The following is a 26,661-nucleotide window of genomic DNA, read 5'->3' on the forward strand; positions in this document are numbered from 1 at the left end:
AGCTCAGCCTCCTAAAATGCTGGGATTATAGGCATGAGCCAATGTGCCTGGCCTCCCCACTATTATTTCTTTACTTTATGAAGAAAAAACTTGCCACTTGGTCTGTAGGGGCTGTGTGGTCTTAATGAAAAGGCCAGATTCAAGTTGTAAGTACAAAAATAATAAAAGGAAATATGTTATTCTTTCTCTGTAGCTACAATTGTGTGAGCAATGGGGACAACGGGCATGGGACAGTTTCACCCAGAGGAGCTGTGATCTCCCAAGAGACATCAGCAGTTGTGGTCTTGCCTGGCAGATGGTAGGAGGTCAGAGAGAGAAACACAAGACTTTTTTTCTAGGAGCATAAGCGAGCACCTTGGGAGTTTCACCAACAGCCAGGAGAGAAATCAAGTGACTCAGGGGCAGTGATCGAGGCAGTGATCCTGAGCTATCATAAAGGTGTCAGTTGATGAAAATGGGACCTGATAATATTATCCCAAGCCTAGAAATATGGATTGCCATAGGTTCTTGATAAAAGTTTTCTATCCTCTATGTAAACAGAGGCTTTTTAAACTTGAAATTATTAGGGAGATTTGAGGGCAAGGTTGTAGCTAGAATCAGTGACAGGGCAATGTCAGTGAAATATTGGGACTTGGGCTGTCTAGTTGGTGTAATAATAATAACCTCCTCAGCTGTAGTGTGCTTGCTATAAGCCAGGTGCTTCACTAAGCATATTTATTATAGTATCTCATTATATAACTACCTATAAGGTTGTTAATATTGTCTGTGTTATACTATGAAAGGAAATCAGGGCATTAAAAGAGTGAAAAAAAAATTGCCTAAAGCTACATAGGTAGTAAGTGGTAGACTCAGATTGAAATGTCAATGTGTTGGATTGTAAATGCCATTTTTTTAACCATTATGCCTTTCCAATTCTGCTTTACAAAGTGCTACCTGGTAACCCTGTTAAGGTTGGGAAAGCCAAAGGAAAAACAATTATTATTTTTTTTCTTTGAAAACCTGTTGTTTGTCATTAGTTAAGACGGGTGCTTTCTCATACTTTACCTCATTTAATTCTCAATACAATGAATAAGAAAATATAAAATGTATATTTACACCTTTTAAACACACAGAAGCAAAGGATTCTCCAACTCTCACTCTATTGCCACCATATTTATTTCTTATAAAGATTTCTCTTCCTCTATAATCCTCTGCATAAGAGAGCATGTTTTGCCATTTTCTCTCCTTTATTTCTTGTTCCTAAATTTAGCTCAATATGAGGGAATAAAAGCCTGGTGTGAAAATCTCTTTTTTCCTAGGTGGCATCTCTCCTCTCTCTTTCTTTCTCTCTTTCATTTTCTCTGTTTCAACCTATTAGTAATAATAATTTTCAAAAAGAATCATATATACATATTAATCACAGAATTTAACCTAGATGTTTACATAGATTTAAATAAGAACATTCTATACATCTTCATGTCTCTATATTATATTACAGAAGTTCTGGTAGAAATAGTGTGTGTATATTACAGTGTATATGAATGTGGGTGTGTGTGCATATGTGTGTATATCTCTGTCTATTCTGTCTATCTGTATGTATTATTATTATTATTTTTTGACACAGAATCTTGTTCTGTCACCAGACTTGAGTGCAGTGGCACGATCTTGGCTCACTGTAACCTCCGACTCCCAGGTTCAGGTGTTTCTCTTGCCTCAGTCTCCTGAGTAGCTGGGACTACAGGCATGTACTACCTCACCCAGCTAATGTTTGTATATTTACTGGAGATAGGGTTTCACCATGTTGGCCAGGATGGTCTTGATCTCTTGACCTCATGATCCGCCCGCCTTGGCTTCCCAAAATGCTGGGATTGCAGGCATGAGCCACTGTGCCTGGCCTATATTTACTCATTTTACCGAAATCATTAGAAATCATTAGAATTTTCTCTCCTGTTTTCTCATGCACTCCATTCCAGGTGACATCTTGTACACAAGCCACATATACAGCCAGAAACTGCCTATGCTGAGTTGACCTCAAGTAGGTAGAAGGCTTTACACAGCTTCAAAAGTCCCTCACTTGCTCTCATCAATAAAGGATATCTGCAAGCGGACTAGACACATTTATTCTAAGACGTGCATCCGGCCTCAAACAACTTCTGAGGTATCCTCAGGCACTTGGAGGGCTCTATTGTCCTACTTCTCCTTGTTGCCTGTGGTGTCCTTTCAACCTCAGCCTAAAGTTCCTGTGACTTTGGGACATCACTGTAGCTTCTTGTTGGGTCTTCTCTCCCTTTAATTATTTCATGCTTTAGATCTTGCTTCCTTTCCCCGAGGAAAGGGATTCGGAGTGGGTCAGTCAAATTTCTTAATCCTCAATCAGACAAAAAAATAGATCATGAAAAATAACTGATGGGTGCTAGGCTTGATATCTGGGTGATGAAATAATCTGTACAGCAAACCCTCATGATACAAGTTTACCTACATAAACCTGCACTTATACCCCTGAACTTAAAATAAAAGTTAAAAAAATAGATCATGATAAGGTTTTCATTATTAAGAAACTGTTTGTTACATTTCTAACACAGAGGCCTTCAATACCTCAACTTAAAGAATGGAAAGAACACTGGCAAGGTAGATTTTGCCAGATAGTGTCAGTGAGATGCTTTTAAAGAGGAGCAGCTTTAAGCAGCATTATTTCTTTTCTGATTAGTCAACTCTTCTATTTTATTCTAAGTTAGCTTTCATTGCTTTTTATGAAGATCAGGTATTGGTAAGGACTCCTTATTGCATTTTCCTAATCTGAAACCATGATGTTATTATCACTTGTTCCTAAAATACATCTATACTATAAAATGTTTGGGGCAATTATTTTATTTCTGGCTCAACGTCTCCCAGGATGATCTCATATACAAAATCATTACTGTTAATATTTTTAAGTCTCGCAAAAAGTATGGATTTTTCTAATTTATAAATTTGTATGCTTCTTGCAGAAACTCCTTAAACCTTTCTTATTTTTCTCTTTTCTTAGTTATCAGTGTGAAATCAATTTGAAAGTTATAAAAGGCTTTACATGGTGCTCTTCACTCTCTTCACTTGCAAATTGGTGGGACAACATTCATTATGATAAAAATGACAGTAAAATGAGTATGATTTTACTCACAACAATATTAGTCTTAATCATATTTAAAAGAATAAAAAGATAATTTACTTATAATTACAACAAAGGTCTTAGCAAACCACCCAGAAGAACTTTTTTCATTACTAAAATATCATAGTATGTGTCCGTGTGAGTGTCTCTATGTAATTACCATCTGTGTCAGGGTGTTCATTTCTAGCACCTCAGTAGTCTCTCTTTTATGCTTCTGTCAATCACCCCCAAAATGCACTGATGATGTTGGCTAAATGAATAATGTGATAACACTTTTATTCTTTTAATTCTACTTACATTTTATGTAATAATTAATAATATTAAATAGATGTTTCAGATTTATTTTACATACCAAATAAGCATATTGTATAAACATATTACATATATGATAGTTATGTTATCTGACAATGTTAGAAACAGGCATTTCTGACACTCTTCAATATTTTTATTTTTATGTAGGAATCATAACAAATGCCTAAGGAACTTAATGTCTACAAAACTATTTCTGCTGTTCAAAAGACACCTAGCAACTGGAATGTTAACTTTCCTCTATTTGCATGAGTAGTTATTCTGTTGTCAGATTGAGATGAGTAACTCCAGGACCTATGAAAACTCTACTTTCTATTCCTACATCACTTCAACAATTCTGCTCTATCAAGCAAGCGCTTTATGCACAAAACTCAAGGTGGGTGTTTGAAGACATCTTACACTTTCAGTGGTAATGGCTTTATGTGGATAAAAATCCTATCAATTCTGAATTTTCCCTTCAGAAAATTTCAAAAAATATAACACTAGCAGAATCACCCTCCTTACCAATCCTCAATATTTTGAAATGTTTAACAAACTTGAAATTTTTAATTTTTATTTATTTATTTATTTTTTTGGTAAAAAAAAAAAAAGCAGATAGGAAAATTTGGCCTATTTTTCGTACTAAGTATGTACGGGTCACTAAAGAGAGAGAGAGAGTGAATGGTCTTTCAATAACCTTAAACTACAATGTGTCCAAAAGGGGAAATTGGAGATGCTCATGAACTTGGATTCTGATTGTAGAGAAAGTGCCAGAGCACCCAGCTCTGCACCTAGGAGTACAGAATTCTTAAAATGAGGAAATGCTTACCCAGATTCCTCCAAATATGGAATAAACCACTTTGGGAAGCAACACATTTTAACTTTACTGGTTCTTTTCAAAACAAGATCGCCAAACTTTTTGAATAGGACACTAATACAAGAGACACACAAACAAAACCAAAGACAATGAAAAGACTCTATCTTGATACATGTGTGGCTACTTAGTCACGAGGGTTAGATATCTCAGGAGTCTATAAAAACTAGACTAGAAAAGACCAGGAGAGGAGTGAGGGTGGGAGATGGCTGATAGCTTCCTAAGTTCATATGTTGTTTAAGACCAAGGGTAATATAAACACCATCACACAACAAGCTTTACTTTGTTAAAAGAATCAGTGTGAAGCTTTCATTGTTTTATCTAAACTTTTTGAGTTAACTGTTTTCACTCCCCGCTGCTTACCTCTGGGCTGAGTTCCTCTTTTCATGCCTGCAGATCAGAACATAATTGAACCTGCTCTTTTTCCCTAAAATGTTTTCAAGAACAAAATGGCTTAGCATCCCATAGGGAAAAACATTCCTGATGTTTAATTATACTTCTCAGTAGATCTAGAATTGTGGGATATTAAACCTGTTTACTTTTTGTTTGACAAGAGATATGTCTCTATTATTTTTATATTATGTTCCCCCTTGGACACTAGTCACAACATTTTTCTTTGCATTCTTTTTCTCTCTGCCTTTCAGATGTTTGCCTTTAGGGGCGCTGACAAAAAACATTTTATTTGGTGGATCTGCATTAGAAATCACTTCTTTTCCTGACAAGCTATTTAAAATGTCATTTGTGTCTTGTGAAGGCTTTTAGAAAAATCCAGAGACCTGGACCCAGAGACCCAAACTGTGTTTCTGCAAAGATTGCAATTTCCTTTTGAGGATTATGGTTCCAGGGAAGATTGCTTCTAAATATCTGTGAGACAAATACTTCCCAGAATTATTGCTGTTGTTTACTCTATATTGATTTTTAGAGTATTTTACCTCACTTCATATAAAGGACAAATAATAAAATGTCATTTAATTATTGTAATATTAAATATAATAGTGTAATTATTTCTCAAACACTAGAGATCAAAGTGTATCCTTCAGGATGTGCTTTTTGATTACTGATGTTTAAGTACAATATAGCCAATTTTGGTTGTTTGTTCTACCAATTACACTTGTCTGAAGATCAAAAAGCCCGAGAATAGGAATTAGTGTAGCTCCCCTATACTAAATATCATCTAGTTATGAAATAAGAAGCTATGAGTGGTGCTTTTGAAGAAAATTGATGTGGGAGTTAAAATATGCATTTCATTGATCACAAATGGATGAGAAATGTCACCCAGTTATTACACAGAAAAGAGCTGATTGAAAATAGGTGACCTTTACCAAACGTGTATGAACAATTTCCACTGTTCATTAAAGTACAAGATATCTACATCGTCCATAAGGTGGATATGATGTTGGAAATTCATTAAATGGATTTCAGTGGTTACTGCCATGGTAAGTGTTTTGAACTAATCTAATTGTTACTATACTTTATGTTCTTTGACATTTCATCAAGAGGACATAGGAAAGCAAAATTCTTTTCAGAATGTCAGAAATTTAATTGCCCAAGTAGAAGGAAGAATCATTGACTTATGAATAAATAACTTTGCTTTTAATTTGGAGAAGATCACTAACTATTCTTTTTACAAAGGATTTGGGCACATAAGTGCCTGTCACTTGGAATATAGTAGTGAATGACACAGGTATAGAACCTGCCATCAAAGAGTTTGAAGTGTGGCATTATTCAATGATGTAATGAGTTCTGGGATTGGATTATAAGGGACATAGAGTGTGCTATGGAAACTGATAGAAAAGACATTTGAACTCCACATGTAGGGGCCAAAAAACACTTGTATGAAATGTATCTTGAGTTCTAAAAGTCAATAGATCTTGTCAGACAAAAAGTCAACTTACTGTGACAGACAGCAAACATGAAACCTCAGAGATAGGAACCAAATGATAGTAACCATGGCTGGGTCATAGACTGCTTGAGATTAGGAAAAAATAGATATGATGCAGCATCCAAACCCCACATAGAAATGGATGCAACCCTATTCACCATATAAAGATATGCAATCAACCTAAGGTTCCATACCTTAAGATATCTAACATATGGAATCAATCTATCAACAAATTACTGGATAAAGAATTGCAGTATATATACACAATGGAATACTATTCACACATAAACAATAATTAAATCATGTCTTTTGCAGCAACATGAATAGAACCGGAGACGATTATCTTATGTGAAACAACTCAGAAACAGACAAATACTGCACGTTCTCACTTACAAGTAGGCATGAAATAATGTGTACAAATGAACACAGAGTGTGAAATGCTACACGCTGGAGACTCAAAGGATGGGGGATGGAAAAGTGTGAGGGAGGATAAATAACTTAATGGGTACAATGTATATTATTTGAGCGATGGATACACTAAAAGGCCAGACTTCACCAAATGCAATATATATTGCACACAACAAAATTATACTTTTACCCCTTAAATGTATACAAAAAAATGGGTATGCAGTGGGGGTTTTAATTACATCTTTAAAAAGCAGGAACACTACAAGAGAAGCCTTTAACATGGGAGTAATATCGCAAACTTGTATTCAGAGATACCAATTTTCTGTCAGTATATAGCATTATCTTATGGAGAAAAGGAATATGATAACACAGCCATAAGGCAAGTGACAGATGAAGGTGATAGAAACTGTGGGGAAACAATGATGGAAAGCCAGGGGAGAGAAAGTTAGAAGGCAGGATTAAAGGACCACATGTTAATTGGATCTGTGGGAAGTGAGAAGTGGGAAGGCAAAGATGTTTGCTGGATTCCTAACTTGACACATTGGCTGGATTAGAGTGCCACTTACTGAGCTGGTAAAGACAGAAGACATAGAAAAAGTTTTGAGGCAAAATTAGAGAATGCACTGATATCTCCCTCCCTCCCTCCCTACTTTCCTTCCTTCCTTCCTTCCTTCCTTCCTTCCTTCCTTCCTTCCTTCCTTCCTTCCTTCCTTCCTTTCTTCCTTCCTTCCTTCTCTCCCTCCCTCCCTCCCTCCCTCCCTCCTTCCTTCCTTCCTTCAACAAATAGTTACTACCTCTTTGGTAGACACTGATCGAGGTGGTGAGCCTGCAGCAGTAAATAAAGCAAGGTTCTCATCTTCACAGAGTTTACAGTCCAGTTGGAGCAACCATCAGCAGGTAAGACACAGTAAATGTGAGATGAACAATAAGGAGAAAGAGATAAGGTGGGTGATATTTTAGGTAGAATGGTAAGAGAAATCTGAAAAATTAGTTTCAGCTAATATTAGTGACAACAAGCTCTGCATAAAAGGGTCAGAGTTTTTGCCAGAGTTAACCCTTAGTGTTCTATCTCTGAAATAAAAAGCTCAGAAGTTCTCCTTCTAAGAATGTCAATCAAGTTAAATTTAAATAGCTCACTTTGACTTTGATTATCCAGCAAGAGTAGAGGCAAAAAAGTGGTCTTTTCTGTTAGGTCACAGTCAGGAGGTGGGAGGATGTGAACACTTCTCCACGTCAGTCCTAGCAGATGTGGCCATCCAAATTCTTCACTTTTCCTGAACTCTGAAACTGAAATACATTCATTCATCTAATCCTGCAATACAGAGCCCCTGAAAATCACCTATGGATTTATAACTTCACCAAATTTAGGCTCATTCAACTTTATTTGGTTCAAGGTTCTACACCTGAACTTTCATATATTCTTGGCACAGCATTTAGGTAAGTGACTTTCTCTCCTTTCAACCCCACTAAAACTTATTTTCTCCTATAGTATACATATTTTTGTTTTTAATGTGCCTTTTTATATATTTTAAAATTTATTTTTTAATTTACACATAATTGCGCGTAATTATGATATAAAGTGTGATGTTTCAATGTAGGTATACAATGTGTAATGATCAAGTTAGGGTAATTAGCATATCCATCACTTCAGAAATTTATCATTTGCTTGTGGTGAGAGCATTCAAAATCTTCTAGCTATTTTGAAATATATGTTATTATTAACTATAGTCACCATGCTGTGCTGTGGTACTAGAACTTATTTCTCCTATCTAACTGTAACTTGGACCAATTTCTTTCTACGCATTTTTTCCCTCCCTCTGCCACAGCCTCTGGTAACCCCTAATCTACTCTCTACTTCTGTGAGATCAACTTTTTCAGACACTGCATATGAATGCAATTATGAGGTATAAATTTGTCATTCTGTGCCTGGCTTATTTCACTTAACGTAATGGCCTCCAGGCTCATCCAAGTTGCTACAAATGACAGAATCTCATTCTATTTTATGACTGAATAGTATTCTATTGTGTACATATACCACATTTTCCTTGTCCATTCATCTGCTGATGGACACTTAGGTTGATGCCATATCTTGACTGTTGTACACAGTGCTGCAATAAACATGGGAAGTGCAGACATCTCTTTGACATACAGATGTCATTTTCTTTGGATACAGACCCAGCAGTGGCATTTTGGGATCATATGGTAGTTCTATTTTTAATATTTTGAAAAACCTTGCTACTCTTGCCTATAATGACTGTACTAGTTTACATTCTCACAAACAGCATATGAATTCCCCTTTTTCCACATCCTTCCCAGCACTTGTTAACTTTCTGCTTTTTTGATAATAGCCATTCTAACCGAGGTGAGATGATATCTCATTGTGTTTGTAATTTACATTTCCCTGAAGATTAGTGATGCTGAGCATTTTTTCATGCGCCTGTTGGCCATTGTATGTCCTCCTTTTGATAAATGTCTATTCGGATTGTTGGATAAGACCTCAAACACACAGGTTTAGAAGCAAAAATAGACAAATGGGATTACATCAAAATAAAAAGCTTCTGCATAGCAAAGGAAACAATCCACAGAGCAAACAGATGACCTGCAGAATGGGAGAACACATCTATAAACTATGCATCTGACAAGGGGTTAATATCCAGAATCTATAAGGAACTCAAACAACTCAATCAAATAGAAACATAAAATTCACATGTATGTATGTATGTATGTATGTATGTATGTATATATGTATGTATTGAGACGGAGTCTCACTCTATTGCCCAGGCGGGAGTGCAGTGGAACGATCTCAGCTCACTGCAAGCTCTGCCTCCCGGGTTCATGCCTTTCTCCTGCCTCAGCCTCCCGAGTAGCTGGAACTAGAGGCACCAGCCACCATTCCCAGCTAATTTTTGTATTTTTAGCAGAGAGGGGGGTTTCACCGTGTTAGCCAGGATGGTCTCAATCTCCTGACCTAATGATCCGCCTGCCTCAGCCTCCCAAAGTGCCGGGATTACAGGCATGAGCCACGGCGCCCAGCCCAATTTATGTGTATTTTTTTAAGTACCTGATAACATGTATTTCTATTTGAAGTAGTGAAAAATAAAATGTAAAATTCAGACTAGAGCACCAACAAATCTAGCTTGCCCTTCTGAAAATTCTTTAATGAGTTCTCATTGTTCCGGGGTTAAAGTTTGTACCACTTACACAGGCATCAATGCAGCTGCTCTTTTTTACACATTCACCACTCCAGTGTCATGTTCTATCAAACTAATGTGATGCTGGAGGGTGTCAGGAACGCGCCCAACATATCTCTGTGCTTCAGCACGTAGTGTGATTTCCATTAGGAGCTAACGGTCTCTCTTTTCCTATCTGTCTAAAGTCAAGCTATTCTTTAATTTACAGATAAGGGAATTCTTCTTGGCCTCTCTGGTGAAGTCAGGAGCTATTTTTTTGTGCATTGACAGCAGTCTGTACATACCTTCCATGATGGCAGACCACAAGCATTGTGACTACTCTTTCTTTTAGATCCCCTCTCCCACCATCAGGCTGAGCATATTATGCATAGGAACTAGGTCTTGTCAACATGTATCCCTAGCATCTAGCACAGCACCTAACACTTAAGAGGTACACAATAGTTGCTGAGTAAATTCAGTGGATGAATGTCAATGAACACATATGGTTGAATCTTACACATTAAGATTTTATACTGTGTTAAAACATTACCAACAAAAGCAAAAGCAATTGCCTCAATTCTGATACACCAGCCACATAAATTAATTAGGAATATTCACTCATTCTTGTTGAATACATATTTTTCGAGGATAAATTCTATGACAGACACTGCCTTAGGTATTGAGTTGCAGCTTTGAATAAAAGAAACAAAATCCCTGCCTTCATAGAACTCACATTCTAATAATGGGGAGTGGGGAAAAAAAGCAATAATCAAATAAATTTAAAAGTATATGGTTGATAAGATTTTAAACATTCTAGAAGAAAATAATAGGGAAGAGTAATTGGAAATTATGGGGGCAGGTTTGTAATTTTTAAAATGATGGTAATATAAATTATCCAAAATTTATATTAATGAAATATATTTCCCTCTATTGTTTGTAGATTTTAGCTATAAGAAAGAAATATGGCAGTTGAGATTAGAAAGGGTGAAAAGTTTAAATAGAGAAGAGAGATGAAATCAATATCCTTCCAATTCAGTTTTGGGAGAGAAGAAAGTTGAACTAACAAATAAAACAGTCTTAAGGCTACACTCCTATAATAAAGAGAACTGAGATGTTACTGGAGAAGTCAGCATTTTCGGATAAGTTCTGAACTTCAGTATGGAGTTATCCTGGGTGATCCGCTAGCCAAAAACTTCTAGATATTGGGAAAGGGGATTGGAGAAGCAATGAACACCCTGCCGGTCTTAATTGCAAGGAATTAAACATGTCAGCGATACTTAGCTAAATATTTTGCTTCCTAAAATCTCCAATTATTCTATGTCCAAAATGGTTATGTAGAAATCAACAATAGATTAAATAGGCACACAACATTTCACATTATATATTAAATATAATATACATATTTCTCAATGTTGACCTGGCTCAGAATTTTTCATCACCTTTCTGAGATGGGAAGAGCTTCTTGAGAAGATTGATCGACATCTGATTCAGGTGAGCTGGACAGTGAGTCTCATCTTGTGAAACGTCCTCCAGTAGACACTAGCCCACCCATGGCAGCCATGGGGCAGAGTAGGGGCAGTGGTTACCTAAGAGCAGCATTTCTCATCACCAGTAGCGTCAACATCTCTGGCAGGCTGTCAGAAATGCAGAATCTCGAGCTACACTCAAAAACCACTAAAAACGATCCCCAGATAACTTGCATGCCTGTTCTTAAAGTCTAGGATTTGCCGATCTACAGCAGCAGTGTTCAATTTGGGCTACATAATAGAGCTACCTGGGAAAATTTTTTAAAGTCCCAAAAATCAGGCCATATTCTTATATATTCTGGTTTTTTTTTTTATCAGAATTAACTGCATATGTCTCAAACTGTGCTTCCTGGTTTCTTTTCTACAACTGAAAGAAATCTACCAAAGTTTTGACCTAATAAACCCACTAAAGGTTTGACTTGTGAAATCAGCACTCTAGGAAGGAGATCCAGGAATCTGCAACTTTATTCAAGTCACATAGCAGTTGATTGCTATATATACCAAAATATAAGGTGTGGCTTGGAGAATGAAAAATAATGGATTCCACTGTAAAAAAAAAAAAAAAAAAAAAAAAGAGTTCCTCTATGTTTATTATTTGAATCAATATGCAAAGTATGGAATTGAATACTTCTGCATATATACACTGGTAGCTGATAACTTTGTCAAAATTTATAATTAGAGGTTTTAAATACCATAGTAAAATATGGATGAATTAGTATGAGGAAATAAAAATACTGAGTCTCTCCACAGATAGATATTTAGATAGTTATTGTCATGACATTTAAAAATCTTCTACCACTGTCAGGTGCGGTGGCTCACGCCTGTAATCCCAGCACTTTGGGAGGCGGAGGTGGGTGGATTAAGAGGTCAGGGGATAGAGACCCTGGCTAACACGGTGAAACACCATCTCCTAAAAATAAAAAATGAAAAATTAAAAATAAAAAAAAAAAAAATAGCCAGGCCTAGTGGCGGGTGCCTGTAGTCCCAGCTACTCGGGAGGCTGAAGCAAGAGAATGGCGTGAACCCGGGAGCTTGCAGTGAGCCAAGATTGTGCCCTCTCCAGTCTGGGAGACAGAGGTAGACCCTGTCTCAAGAAAAAAAAAGAAAAGAAAAGAAAAAAGAAAAAAACATTCTACCAAATATTCATTATGCTGATAAAAAAAAAAAAATCATGCAAGAAGAATGTTCTCTTCTAAACAAGCAGTCAGCAAACTTTTTCTGTGAAAGACAAAATAGGCAATATTTTTAGCTTTGCAGGCTCTACAATCTTTTTCTGCTCTACCATTCAACTCCGGCTTTGTGGCATTCAGTCAGCCATTGACAAGATGGAAATGAATAGCTGTGGCTGTATTCCAACCAAATTCTATTTACAAAAACAAATCATGGGCTATTTTTCTTGCCCCTGCGATACCAAGTTAGATTGTTGACTACCAGTGGTCAGATGGAACTTCTTTTTCAAGACTTGTTCAATTCCTTTCAACATAGGTAAGAAAGAGTCAAAGAATTCAGATGTTAATTTAGTCCTCATGACAAATAGGGCGGTTTCTCTAAAATGGCTCCTAAGTTACATTATTTTAAGAAACATCCATTTCATCTGTGTAAATCCAATAGGACCCCCAAAAAAGTATGCTCCAAAATTCAAACATGCTTATATAAACACAGTGTTATGAAATGGTTCCTGGAGCTTTGGCAAGATCCAAGTGTTCATTGTTGCTAAGGAGAGAGGAGATCTCTGATGTTTCTACTTTACAGGTACAGTGACAGCTAATAATAAAGCTCCCTATTTATCATAATAACTATCATTTTCTGAGGACCTGAGCAATTGCAGATATATCAATTACTTCCTTTATTTCTCAGAACACTACAATAGGATAGGTACTGTGATCGGCTCAATTTTAAATAATATAAAAAGTTTAGACAGCTTAACTAACTTGTCCAAGGCCACAGAGCTAGCAAATGCCCTCAGTTGGATTTGAACCAGGTAGTTGAACCTAGAACATATACAGCAACTAAGCATTACTGCCCCATCCATTGTCTACCAGAAACTATGAACATGTAAGATACTTAGTTGTAATATTTTCGTTTGTAAGGGAAATAGATGTGCTCAATTTGAATGGATTAACAGGACTAAAACTACAGAGAAAAATGTGAATGTGAAAAATGGGGAAAAGTCTCACCCCTGCATGGTATGCCTGGAATACCATACAGGATATCGACCCAGGATAACACAGTACTTCCTCCAAGAAGCACTCTTCTCTTCTTGTGCTTAGCTATTGGGGTAAGTTAGAAAATGTGTCTGTTCTTACTGACCTAAGGCAATTAACCTCTTTTCTTTCCTTTCTACTGGCCTCATTACTGAAGCTTATTCATGATTTCCAAGACTGTCCTTTCTATGTTTCTCAACTTCTTTTCCTGGCCACTAACTGCTGAGGCTCCACATGGTATTGCATATGTAAGATAACCAAGTCAAATATTTGTTATTTCACATAGAACATTTTTATTGGCATGGTTCTCCTGGAAGGCCACATGGTGACCACTGGCCAGTCGAGAGAGGGCAGTCTTAGACCTTGGCACATTCATTTCTCATCAAACCTACTGTGGCCAGTAAAGCCTGGACACATGGTCGTATTTTCTTGGTGGAAACACCTATGCATTGTGAACTCTCACCATTACAAGCTCTTCTGCAATATTGTTCTTTACGGATCATGCTCATTCTTTTGGAATAGAAATACAGAAGGTAATGTGTACATATGCTTTGTTTTTTCTGTTATTCTTATAGGATAAGATTAGGATAAGCCAGCCATTTTCCAAAAACCTTGAGAATTGAAAGTACGCTGGTTGGTTGTTAGAGATTATACATATATATGCCTTGATCATATTTCTAGTCATTGTGGAACCTGTTATTTACAGCATCTGGTACAATGCCATCTCTTTCCAGATTTGGGAACATGTTGGAACACAATAAATTATCATATTTTATAACCATGCAACCTAACTTCTAGTTACCATCTTAGCACATCCTTGGATATGACAGCTAATCATATTAAATTTTCCAGGTCACCTCTAATTTTATAACATCTCTCCCTTCTTGTCACAGGATTAGATCAAATATTAATTGAAAAATATTACCACAATATCAACATGATTAGCTACACCAAACCTCTGTGTACATATGGGAAAGTTTATATAAAGTCAGCAGAGCAAATAGACTCCTGAATATGTAAGTCTGTTTTTTCTAAAGTCCACTTCCAACATTCAATTCCAACAGTTAGTGTCTCTACCTTTCCTAATATTGTGAATATCTTTCACTATTAATGTGAGTCCCCCTTAACTTCCTTTTAATCTCATTTCAATACAATGAACACTGAATTTATAGCTCTACATTTTATTTTATTTTATCCTGAGAATGTGTCAACCTCTCTTGGAAAGATGCATATGTTACAAATACTAAATTTCAGTAGAGACTTCGCTTACAGTAGAGTGCTTTTTCTGTCAATAGTAATCAGAATCAGCTGGAAGCAAAGACTTGCACACTAACCCCTTTCAGAAACTAAAAGAACAAAGTACATGCTGGTTTCCAATACTGGCGGTGATGGAATTTACAAGATCATTTATTTTGTGTACGGCAAGAGTTAACCTGTTCTAAAGGTAATATGATTACTCTGTACTATCTTAAAAATAGTCTTAGAATATTCATGAGTATTGTGTCAAATGCTGGAAAGAGTTGCCATATATGAGGTTACAAAAAGGTATAGTATAAAGTGTATGAGCTTTAAACACAGCCAGATCTGAGTTTGAATCATAGGTTCATTACGGTGTGCCCTTCGCCCAGTTACATATGCTCTCTCTCAGATTCCAGCTTTCCTTCTGGAAAATGAGGGCAAATAACATCCATGTTAACATTTCAACTTTCATATGTTTTTATATTTATCATTTATTCATATATAAAAAGTTTATAACTCAGCTGAATTGAGGAAGCATATGAGCTAGATTAGATACTGCCTATCTCTAGTGTCTTATTGAACATATTACTTACTGAGGAGCAAGTTATAGAACCTGAAGCAAGTTTTGCAAAGTTTTAAAAGATTACTTTATTTAAATTTTGAGACTTCCTATTGTAGGTGAGGTTATCCTATAAGACGTTTTCCAGTCTCACAGAAGAAATAAACTACCCTCAATCAAATGAAAAATGGAATTCAATACAGATTAAGGAGGCAAATGCTAAGTAAAATAAATTGCTACTAATTCTCAATCGAACCCAAGATTTTCTCCATCCTCTTATCAGTATATTGCAAATTCAGACAACTAAGATAACGGTAAAACTCCTTTAAGCAATTGTATTTTTTTTTTTTAATTAAATTTCTATTTTAAGTTCAGGGGTACCTATGGTGGTTTGTTACATAGATAAACTTGTGTATTGGGGATTTGTTGTGTTTTGAATGAGAACTGCAATTCCCTCAATTTTTAAACATAGGTATTTCATTAGACAGTAAACACAACCTTCGATGGACATACTCTGGTCAGACACTTCAGTGGTCAATACATCCAATAAAAAGTTCACTGGGTCTGATGCTACCATTAATTCTAAAGTTGGCTCAAGGATGGAGATGTTTTCAGCGACATGCAAGTTCGCTAGTAGCAAGTGTGTGCCCCTGTTTGGTTAATGTTGCCTCTTTCTGTTTATCAAGTTTGCTTAAAAGAAAATAAGAAGCCAAAGACTCAGTGTCAGTCACTGTAGTCAACACATTCTTCTCCCAATTATCTTTAATTCTATTGAGAAATAATCTCCCCAGGGAAAAGAGATAGAAGTCTCAGAACAAGAGAAGTAGATAAATGTCTTCAGGCTTTAACTACAAACATACTGGTAACCAAGTACACATCAGCCTTTGGGAACCTTGAAAATGGTTTACTCCTCTGGAAGAAGCAGTAACATCAACATCAGACTGAAAAGCTCTCTAGAGAATTTCAGAATGATAGCCAATTATTAGAAAGATAGCCAATTATTAGAAATCTTTATAAAATGTCCCATCTCAAGAGATCCATAGAAGAAAAGGGGACTCAGCACTTCAGGAAATAAGAGTGCTCACTCTAAAAAGCGCATTTGAGATACCATTATAAATCTTTATACAAAGCAGCTAGATATTTATATTTTGCTTTAACAATAGAAATTAATTGTTAAAAATCAATTTGTTTCAGTATTATAATATGTGATATTTAATGTTTATTTCATTATTTGAAAACTTTTATAGTATGTCAGACAATATCAAGGTAAGTGATTGCTCTTCTTCAGTATTTAGAGTGCAGACTAAGAGATCACATAATTATAGTGATATAATTATTTTATTACTCTTAATTAGATGAAAATTTATCATAATGTGGAGTAAAATCATCAGGCTATATTTACAAGAGCTTAGTAAGGTAGAAAAGAAAAAGTTCAGATAATTAAACTTTGGAAAAAAAGTTGCTTACCATATCTTTCTAGATATTTTTAACAAGCTTAAGAGAAAATGGGTATAAAAGAATTAATATGGAGTGGTTTAATCTGAATTACCTGGATAATTGCCCTAAACGGTATAGAAAATGTAAGCTTATCTTCAGTTCATTACACCTTAACAATAAAAATGAAATAAAATGTAAAAAAGAATTTTTTATAAACACATAAACTTTAATCTCTTATTGAAGAATTCTTTCAAAAACAAGCATTTTAGAAAACACTTAATTTTCCTTTGCTTTCTTTTTTATTAATTCATCTCATAAAAGAAATCCACTTCTCTTGAATAACTATAAATTATATGAATGGTATAATAAGTCTTCTAGGTTCATTTTTCTTAATACTTGCAACAGAAACTATAACATTTAAGTTTTAAGGTCCACATGGATACTACTAAAATATTCAGGGATTTAGTCCTAAATCCTTAAACCAAAAGGGAGCTCAGGAATATTGCTAAAGTAGAAAGCTGCACAAAATCTCAACTCTCATTTGCAAATTTTCTTTCCATCTGATTTAACTTTGAAGGCTTCAGACTCAGATTTTACTATATGACATCAACAAACCACTTCAATCAAAATCAATTTACCTTGGCAAGGCACAATCCTCCAAACAGATTATTTAAAAGGTAAAATGAGAAATTAACTATCTTTTCATGTTCCCTTTTCTTTTCTCTTGATACAAGGCAGAATGAATATGTATCAAAAGAAACTGCCCTGAGATATCATTATCTCCAACGCCGTTTTCACTCTAGGACACTCGCTTATAAACTAAGCTTTTCCTGACACAGTCACTTGCTGCAGTGCAGAATGCCAGTTTAGTCAGTTAGAACTTTCAATGCAGAAATTCAGTGCCATTCAGTCACCCAGATAAAGCAGCACTTACCTTAATTGAAATTTTCTCTGTGAACGAGGTGAGAAATCCGTCAAATCAACCGTGAATGGGGTGGGGAGATCGAAGTTTTCAATCAACACCCTTCAAGTAGCTGCATCCTGTGCTCCTTTTCCCTGTTATGTTGAGCTCCTCACTGTCTAAGGAGAGAAAAAGATCAGCTGAAATCCTCCGAGGTTCCCAGTGAGTAAATGAGGACTAAGCGATGTTTCTGAACGGGAGATTCTCCGTGAGCGTGCTCCGTTTGGAGGCTCCCTAACTGCTGTGATAGACTCCTGGCAGGTCCCTGGAGCCAGGCGCTAATCATTGACCTGATTAGCAAGAACGCTCCGGGTGCGCAGGCAACACACGCGGAGGGTTGGTGGGTCTCCTGGAAACTGGAAAAGGCACCAAGGCTACTTGGGAATCTTGTCTTTTCCAGCCTAGTGGATGAACTACAACTATGATTATAATTTGCAAGGGGATTAGCCACCGTGCTAGCCATCGCAGGACTTAAACAAATGTGCTCTCTCCTGCTGTTTTTCAAGGTGCCTTCGTGTGAGATACTAGGTACAGTGAAACAATTAATAGACTGATAGAGCTGATTTGTACGACAAGCTTAAAGCTGAAAAAATGTTAAAAGCGATGTGATCAAAGAGAAAGCTGCACTTGTCTCTGCCCCTCGCCTGCTACATACTTCAACCTTTGTCGAAGTAAAATGAATTTAAAGGTTTATTACAGCCCTCCAGAGTGTAACTCTCCGAATTTATAAAAAGGAAGTATTCATACTAAATAAGCATATTTGGCAGATTGCTACAGACACAACACTCAAACCACGGCGTGAACACAGCCTTGCTTGTGTAGTTTTCCAAACAGCATTTTCAATTAGCATTACACTTGCAAAAAATGTTTGCATTGTACCATTAACCAGAGTAACGTAGGAGAGTACAACATTACACCTAACAGAATCATCTCTTTGATTATCTGTTGGAATACTGATTTATTAAAACAAAAACAAGCAAGCATATGAGAGGATCCAAAATATCAAACAACTTTTTACACGTAGTTATGTGCCATTACCAACCTGCTGGTCCCCATCAGTCATCCGCTCTTTCTGCCACTGACCACCTTCTCAGCACTTCCTCATCAAGTTCCTAGTTCCCTGAAGAGATCTAATTCTCTGGAAAAGGTCACATAACTGAATGCCAAATCCCCAAATGGTTAATTTTTGACAGCTCTCACTTTTGCAGGATAAAATTATGCAAATAACATAAAAAGAACAGATGAAAAAAGGCATTTGCATGTCTTGAGGGTGAGAAAATTCTCATTGCCAGAGAGAAAGCTGACGACTGTCCTCTCACAATGATCCTGAGTGATATGTTCAGCACTTCTGTTTTTTCCAAGTAGGTCTCACTTGGGACATATGGCATTCCCTTGATGTGTGTGTGTGGGTGCGTGTGCTTGCGTGTGTGAGAGAGGGGAGCTATATCTACATTGTGATATTTATATATATATATATCTCTTAGAAAACCCTCAAATTTCAGTAGGCGAATGCACTAAGCATAAATAATAGAGAATCCGTTTGCCTTATACATTCCCAAATATATTTTTAAAGTATCTCATTAAAATACAAGCTCTTGGTGAAACTTTTCGGACAAAGTAAAACTTCAGGGTAACTGAGTTGCTGTTACTAAGGCAGGTATTCATCCTACTCTGAAAACGGAGATGGCCCTGGAGAAGCCCCAGGAGGAGGTGGGGCTGTAACCTCCCATGCAGAGGTCTCTTGCTCCCTCAGCTGGTGGAGGGTGACAGCTGAATGTGAAGAAACCCAGTCAACCACTTCAGGAGAGGGAGTACAATTTTTGCTGCTGTTAAGCAGGAAACCCATTATCCAATTTTAGACTGGCATGAGAATGTTATAGTAGAAAAGAGGCTGCTTAAATCGAAGTAAATGCACCTTGAGCATAAATTGTAAAAATAAGAAAATGTAACTGCTAATTTCTCCTGAGAGGGTCCCAACTAGTCTTTAACACAGTACTTGTAAATAACAGTGGGATAGATTCCAGGGCTCTAATGTGTAGCTGGTCATGCAATTAAAGCACTCCGTTTCTCATATTGGCCTAAGTCCCATTCTGAGGATCTTAAATAGTGAACTATTTTAAAAACCTAATAAAACATTAAGACAGTGCTTATTTTTCTGAACCCTGCCAACCCGCAATCACCATCACCAACTAAAACAGGTACACACATAACTTTGTGCCATAGTAGATCGGTGCTATCTGGAAACTCCAGCTCCATGAGGCTGCACTGATGACACTTCCAAATAATCAGTCTCTCTTTTCTCATAAAATCCAGGGGTCTTTCAAATCTCTGAATGGTTTCCAAAGAGCGTACAATGACTCTTCAGTAGTTTTTTTTTTTTTTTTTTTTTTTTTTTACCTATGTTGGAGCACTAATTGATTTTATGTGAAACTACACACATGAAGAATAAAGCAAAATAAGAACATTTTGTTGGAGGAGTGAGGGGAGACCGTTGTCACATGAAAGTAATGGGTACTGTCTATGACATGCTTGCTATGAGGCAGGTGACTGGCATGCACTTCAGCTGTAGCTATCCATGAACGCCTTAATCCAATTCGGTTAAGCAGGCATTACAATATTTTATTTTTTTAATTAATTAAGTTAGGGCTCTGAGAAGTTAACCAAATTTACCAAAGTTGCATAGCCAGTACAGAATAAATCCCACAACTAAAATTCAGGTTACTGTAACTATAAAGTTAACAAATATTTGGAAGTTCCCAAATGTTAAAACTGATCAAAACCCCTACTTCCAACAGAATGGGCAAATTGCCTAGTTTTTATGACTCACAAAAATCATTTTTGCATATTTAAAAACCATTTTATAACTCACAAAGTATTGTATTGCAACAGTTCTGCTATTAAAAGTTATGTATGATTTAGCAGAAAAATAAAATTCACAAAAAAATCTTTAGACTAAAAAATAGATTCAATCCAGAGCTTTCAAATAAATAATTCCATTAGCACAAATTACTCAATTTCAAATTTTTAAAAATCCTTTCTGCAATTCATTTACTCTCCCACTCAAATATAATAATTATTGCTTTTTAAAACAAGAAAATAGCTCCATTCTAAGTATATGAATATCTCAAGAATATTCACAAATATTCACAAAAATATATTAGGCCAAAATTATGATGATTTTTACTATCCTAGTTCTCCAAGTGGCATAATGTAATAGCAAAACTCAAATGTACTATGGAGCTAAAAAGTTTATCTCTGGTTTGTTCATGCTTTGTCTACATGTTTCTTAAAAGTAGCATGCATCCCATCATTTCATATGGTTCTTTGAAATTCTCAGACGCATCCATAACTTTACAGAGAAGCATTGTGACCACACTCTTTTAAGATGTTTAATGGAAGTTCCATCTAAAAATAAATGATGATAACACAAACTAACACAACATTTAAACTTTGCCAAGAACTTATTCTCTCATTTGATTCTTAAGGGTATCCTGTGAAATAGGTTACTGTAAGTATTTTTCTCATATTTTCCTGATGAGAAATAAAAAGAGTAAGTGATTATCCTTTGGGGTTCGATAGTGGAAAACCTAATGTCTTCCTTTTCAGATAAGTCCTATTGCTCCCCACTATGTCGAACAAATATGTTTATCTGAGTCATCTTGTTGGCAAAAAGGATCTTAAGTGGATATATAAACAGAAGTCACTCTTTCTTCATTTACTCAGGTTTGTTCCAAACAGTGTAAATTGTGATTGTGATTTACTGAAGAAAAAATCCCTCTGAGGTGAGAGGGAACCTGTGATTTATAGATACTGGAATAACAACCCTTAGATTTCCTACAGACTTTTCTTGATCTTGGCTATTATTATTTAAATTTGGGATATATGAAGATATTTTCCAAATATTAGTCTTATGATTCTTACACAAATAGAATCTTGCTTCTGTATACAAATGTAGATTCAGCTGTTACCTCCCTACCACTGTTTGTGGTGGTTTATCAGAACAGATCTTGAAAAATTACCGTTATTTTAAATATATATAAATATATACACATAAATAAGCCACCTAACTAATAACAAATTGATCTTGCAGCAGCAGCATCAAGCTAATACTATCACACAGAGGTTTGCTGAATGCTAACAGATTCTCATGTATTATACATATTTCTGCTTATGTCTAAATCATGGAGGCTGAATGACTAAATTCACCAGCCTTCAAGAGAAAATTTTATTTTTGATTCCAGTTTCACGCACATATACTCACGAGTTTAAAATATGATGAAATTTTAGAAAAAAAGAAAGCTAAACTGGATATCAAAAAACTTAGTCAAAATTCTAGCAGTAAGTAGCTTTCTAACCCAAAGACATTTAAAAAGCTTCTATTTAATAATTTCATTGAAAAATTTGAGGAAATTAAACTATATTATCTCTAGGATTTCAGTCAGTTATGAACATACATTATCTATTTGACTAATAATTTGTGATGTTGTTTCTACCTAATTCAGAAATAATCAAGCAATTAAGAAGGAATTATTGTCTGCAAATACATGTTTTCTCCCTTCTCACACCCTTCAGTGTCCCAAACAATTTATTTTGTGCTATAAATAACATTATAACAAGGATGTGTTGATTTCATAATTCAAGTAATTAAAACATCAGCCCGAAGTTATTGATTTGAAAGTATATGTGGAGTAGATAAAAAAAAAAAATTGCTAAGGTCAAGAATATCCTTTAAATGTTTTAAAATAATTGTAATGTGTTTCTTTAAAAGGTCATGGTTCTTTTATTGCAACTAGAATGGATGTTAGCCATTCTCTTTATTGTCCTGATCAGTAAAATTAAAATAAAGGTAATTTAATTAAAATGATTGAGAATTATCTTAAAATTGGAGAGCATAAAGATTGGACATATAATATTAATATATTTTGTGTTTTTAAAAGTACATTTCCAATTTCATAGGCAATTATTTTAAAATAACAAAAAAGCACAGTGCATAATTAAAAGAAAAGAAATGGCTTTTGTAGACATACTTGCTTTGCATTTTAGACCTTTCTTACTAGCTCTGATTTACTCTGTTTTGTGTCTTTCAGGTATGACTACGAAGTTCAAGTAAAATTAAATAAATAAGATGTAAAATTTTAAGAATATTAAACTCAATTTCTATTAAATTCACTAAAAGACACTAAAAATTAGTAATGACTAGAATTACGCATATAAATCCCAAACCAAACACATTTTTAGCAATGATTTTAAAATGCCATTAAACAAATGGGCATGTAAAATAATATTAATGAATAATATTGCTCAATGGAAAAAAATGTTTATTTCCTTACTGAGTAGATAGGTTTACCCTTTTGGAGATTCAGAAAGGCAGTGGTAGGGTAGTGTGGAATGTGGAAAGATCTGGAAGCACTAATGGGAGAACTAGTATCAGATGAATTTCCTGTTCACTAAAAAATTTTAGATGATGAAAATTCTGATTTAGATTTTCTTATTAATAACTATTTAGCTATATATTTAATTATTTAACAAGTTATTTCTACCCTAAATACCTATTAGAATAGTTAAAATCAAAAAGAAAAAAAACTCTCATTACGTCAAGTGTCAACAATTATGTGAAAAACCTATAACCCTCATACACTGTTCATGGGAATATAAAAGGATGCAATCACTGTAAAATACATTGTGCTAGTTTTTTTAAAAAGTTAAATGTACGCCTATCGTGTGATGCAGCCATCTCACTCTGAAGTATTCACTCTGAAGAAAAAGAAACATATTTCCATTCAAACAATTAGACACAAATGACTGCTTAGTCACAATGGCTCCAAACTGGGGAAAATAATGTCCATCAACAGGTGAGTGAATAAACTGTGGTACATTCATAGAATGAAATACTTCTTGGCAATCAAAAGTAGCCAAGTAGTAGTGCACTCAACAACTGGACCACAAAATGGTTATGCTGATATAAAACAAGCCAGAAACAAATATATTACTAATATATAATTACATTTCTGTAGAATTTAAAATATGGAAATTTATCTGTAATGACAGAAAACAGGTAAGTGCTTCAAGGTGAATGAAGTTGGAATGAGAAATTGCAGAGGTCACAAGAAAACCCTTGGGACAATGGAAATGTTCAGTGTCTTGATTATGATGGTGGCTTCACAGGTGTATATATGTGTCAAAACCCATCCAATTTGCACTTTAAATATGTGCAGTTTATTGTATTTAAATTATGCCTCAATAAAGTTGCACCAAATGCTCCCATCTTCCTCATTTCTTTAAAAAATAAAAAACAGAATCACAATTAAACTGTTAATAACATATTATATTCATAATAACAATCTATATGCCTTAAATTCTGATTCCTATTTTCTAAAGAAACCACATTGAAGATGGAATAAAATTACCTACTTATATTTCTAACAGTTTCTTAAATTGTATAGAGCATTTTCCATTCAATCATATTTTAAGACAAATTTAAACTTAATGTCCTAGTATCTATCCAGATAATAGTTCAGTAAAATTTTATATAGGGAAATAAAGTGCCATTTCAAATCAAACAATGATGGCTGTGAAATGCTTAATTACTTTTTGACACACATATATCACTGTCCATTTGTTCTTAACTTCTCCATAATGTGTATGGAAATACTACTCTAGCCTATCTTCAGCATCTATGACACTGCAGGTGACAGTAAATTACAAAAAATTATGGGGCTTTCTCAACCTCTAAATTCATTTGACAGGCATTAAGATGAAAATACCTTCTATAACATCATAAAGATCATATTGTTACAGAGTGGCTCTAAACGGATCTTCCTCTTCTTATTATTTACGTATTTATGAAATTGAACTTTTTCTTTGGATTTCACAGTGACTCTATTAACCTCTGAATACCATGCTTCATTCTCCTCTCAGTTAGACTGACTGGAATACCCAGTTTCCTCTCATGTCAACTTGCTTTTTTTCACTCTCAGCAAAAGTCAATAATTTGCTGCCACATCATAAGGAATAGGTGACTGCTATCTGCCTTGCTGATTTTATTTCCCTTATTAAAATAATTTAAACTCTCTGCAGTAATACAGGGTTTTAACATACACCAGACTGTTGGTGAGCAGTCTGAAATAACACCTTTACTACCTTATGTACATCAAATGTATAGATTCCAGTTTTGTAGTAATGGTAAAATAATGGTAAAAATATCAGAGATTTGGGTAGTTCACTGTCTAGGATTGCAACAACACACCAACAAAGGTCTTCTATGGATCCTTGGGCTAGGTGCTTCACATTTGCTTGAGTTTTCTCAGATGAAAAAAGGTGATGAAATAGTATGAAATGAATTAGTGCAGATGGAGTAGTAAGATTAAATGAGTTAGTGGATACACAACACTAAGAAGGTAACTCACAAATGAGCTGCCAGCTATAATTATACTAGCTATAATTTTTAGTTAAAATGGACAATATAAAACTATGTTTACTCCCAAATAAAACTTTATTTTAATTGTATGATTATATCCAATTGGATGCAGGCTTACCATGTATCACCACTGTTTATATCATGAATCCATGAGGATGTTACTACTGAAAATGTAAAAAATGATACTGTATGTTTTTAGAAGGAACGTTAAAAATATAAGAACAAAGTGCTGATGGACATATACAGTGCTGTATCTCAGGAGAGCAACACTGACATTTGTAATACAATGGCAAGTGTTTATGCATACGTATATGTGTGTGCATGTACATAAATTGCATAAATCGGGTGATTCTACAGACGTTATTGAGAAAATATTGTGCATTGCATCATTGTTAATAATAGTGAGAAACTGAAAACACTAATGCATTTTATTGATCAGACATAAGTATGAAAGTCCCATAAACCAATGCATCCATCAACATATTTTAGAAATATATTTTTGACATATAAAAGTTTCACATTATTTTTATAAAAAAGAAGATTACATTCCAACGTAAGCCTGTTTATAATACACATTTTTAAAGGAAGATTATTCATCGTGAGAAACTAAAATTTTTTTTCTTGATTGGCATTACCATTTTGGTGGTTGAGTCATCATTTCTTCCTTATTTATAAGAAGTGTAAGCTTGAGAAAATGAATAGAAGGGATAATTTTTCTTTAATTTATGTCTTCTAATTCCAATGCCTTTCTGCTTTGTATATATGTTTATATATATGAAGGAAGAGGAGGATAAAATATAAATAACTACGTAAAATTCAGGTTTAAATATTGTAAATTAAAAAGATACATGACTTCAAAGTGGATACTGATTCTCTCACAGATGAATTTCAAATGTCACTGGTGTTTGCATGAACAGAAATAGTGCAGTACCAACGCCTTAGGGCTGACCAGTGACATGAGCTGTATTCTCATCACCACTTCATCCTTTCAATCAAAGATGGGTACAGACCAAGAAAACTGATTGCAATCCCAGAGAGAAACAGGACATCTGCTGTATAGAATTATGGCTCTGAGAAGATACCTTAGTCAAATATATATATATATATTCATACATATATATGTGTATATATACATACATGTATATACATGTATATATGTGTATACTATATATGCATACATGTATGCATGTATACATACTGCATATATAATATATACATACACACACATACACATATACATATTTTATTCCTGGGCAAAATGCCTCCCATGCTTTTGTATGATCTGCTTTTTACTGTTCAATGTATTTAGAGGGTCTTTGTATTAAAGGGATTGAATCTGGCATTCATGTTGGGCTTTGGAGTAGAAATAGACAAAAGGATTATTTTATTTTGTTTAGCTTTTAATCTGTTTATTCAAAATTTTACTACAAAATTTCAAATACAAAAACTAGAGGAAACAGTATTAATAGACACGTATGTTCTTGTCACCCAACTTCATCATTTAGCCATTCTTGGCCAGTTGTGGTGCATCTATATTCTCTCACTTTGTCCACTGACCTTCCCTTAGATAAT

At 35.0% G+C, this 26,661-nt stretch overlaps 1 protein-coding gene across 1 annotated transcript in view; it reads right to left on the reverse strand.

Annotated features, from left to right (window-relative positions):
- The window catches only part of CDH12 (cadherin 12), a 494,468-nt gene extending 476,557 nt beyond the window's left edge, over positions 1 to 17,911 (reverse strand). The window contains exon 1 of the mRNA XM_023218204.1: positions 17,646 to 17,911. The gene's annotated coding sequence lies outside the window, so the exon portion shown is untranslated. The remainder of the gene's footprint in view (positions 1 to 17,645) is intronic.
- Between the last annotated feature and the right edge of the window lie 8,750 nt (positions 17,912 to 26,661).

This window comes from Piliocolobus tephrosceles, chromosome 4 (assembly GCF_002776525.5).
Source record: "Piliocolobus tephrosceles isolate RC106 chromosome 4, ASM277652v3, whole genome shotgun sequence".
Classification (NCBI taxonomy): Eukaryota; Metazoa; Chordata; class Mammalia; order Primates; family Cercopithecidae; genus Piliocolobus; species Piliocolobus tephrosceles.